Source organism: Rhea americana, unplaced genomic scaffold, assembly GCF_003343005.1.
Source record: "Rhea americana isolate MKP2758 unplaced genomic scaffold, rheAme1 scaffold_57, whole genome shotgun sequence".
NCBI classification, from domain to species: Eukaryota; Metazoa; Chordata; class Aves; order Rheiformes; family Rheidae; genus Rhea; species Rhea americana.
The window spans coordinates 3,665,677-3,667,490 of NW_028186723.1; positions in this window are offsets into that span (position 1 = coordinate 3,665,677).

Consider the following 1,814-nt stretch of genomic DNA (forward strand, 5'->3'; position numbering starts at 1 on the left):
TATGTGACTGGATAAATCCCAAGCAGACATTATGTTTAAAACTTGAAGTACTAATTCATACTAACTTCTTCTATCCAAAATGCAAGTAACGATCCATCATTTAAGGTATTCAGTACTGGCAATGTGCCACAGAACAAAAATGAAAATGAAAAAAGACAGATACTTTAACAATTCAAAAAATGTTTCAAAGATAGGTAGGTATCAATATATCTCCCCATTTTCTGAGCAAGAAAACCATATGAGAGTTCAGAGAACTTATTAACAGACATCATGTCTAAGCATCTGTAGCAGTCTACTGGCCATACAGTTCTGCGCAACAGAACATGCACCTGCTTTCTCAAAGTATTATCTTCTCTAGATACAGAAGTTTCAGCAACTGTGCTGGGCTACTATTTCTGATTAAAGTAGAATAAATATCATCTCCCACAGAGGTTGTTCATCTTTTCTTTTTGCCTATGATCAAATGAACCCAGACAACCATAAGCAAAAATACTTGTGAAAATTCCACTGTACAGGCACCAAGTCTGAATCTCTTGTTATCAGTTCCCACCACAGAATCTGAGTTTTCCTGTCCCAATAGCTCCTTTAGTTGGTACAGTCACATATAATATCCCATAATCTACATTTAGAACAATGCAAATACAAAGGTATTTGGTACAAAGGCACTTGCTACCATGAGCTACAACAGCTTTTGCTAGTGTTATTTCACTGACCCTTAAGGTTCTGCATTCAGTCTTCAAACTGGTTGTGTTAGTGAAGTCTCAGGTTGTATCTACTTCACCAAACCAAACCAGAGAGGAACTAGTTTGGCATCTTGGCTGTACTTAGCTATAACCTGCATGCAAGCAGGGCTTAGGAAACCTCCAACACAAATCTGCCTTTCTAAACACGTCCCTGCCACCTCACCTCTCTTTTCTCATGTTTTGCTCACAGCTCCACCAATAGTAGATCTTACATATCTACGTATGTCAGTGGAAGCAGGAATAGGATTTATGTTTCCAGTTCACCTCTGAACAAATGCACTAGCACACTTCCACTTAAAAAGGAAAATTTTATTGAAAGTGTTTGGCAGATAAACCATTTCAGGTGAAATCAATGTTTTAAATGCAAGGTTCCCTCTGTGTCCCCTATTTTGCATAGAGTGGAATTAAAAATTAATACTCTCACATCTCAGTCCTCAACAGCCCTTCTCTCTTCTTCCTCCCCTCTCCTCCCAGTATTTCTAGCAAATTAAACAGTTTTCTTACACTAGCAGAGTACAGGCATAATAAGGAAATCTCATTGTTAAATTGGTAGTATATTACAACAGCAATAAAAAAAGGACACACTATTTAGCCTTACTTCACTTCTGGATTTTCCAGTCAAAAAAAATCTTATTTTTACAGAACAGAAATGATTCCTATTACTCGCTCATTATAACAAAGGATTCAGGAATTATGTTTCTCCCTTGACAACTAATAATTTATGGTTTTTGGCTATCCATTTATTTGGTTTCCTCAAAAGAGGATGGAAATTTTTGTTCTTGAAATCTGATTTTTTTCAGAATTTATTTAATTCTCCTATTGAATGCAAAACAGCTGGACAAGAGAAAAAACGAGGAGGATGCTCCAATGGAAAGAAAGAGGATGTAAATGCCTCCTAGTGGCAAGTTTGCAGCTTTGTATTTTGCTTCAGTTGATCCTTTAACACAATCTAGAAATAGACACAGGGCAGGAAAATGAAAAGCAAAAATGCAGAGGCTGCATTTTATTTACTTTTCATTCTAGTCTTCTCCTATTCTTTCCCCCAGTCTTCCAAAATAAGGAAAGAAAAAA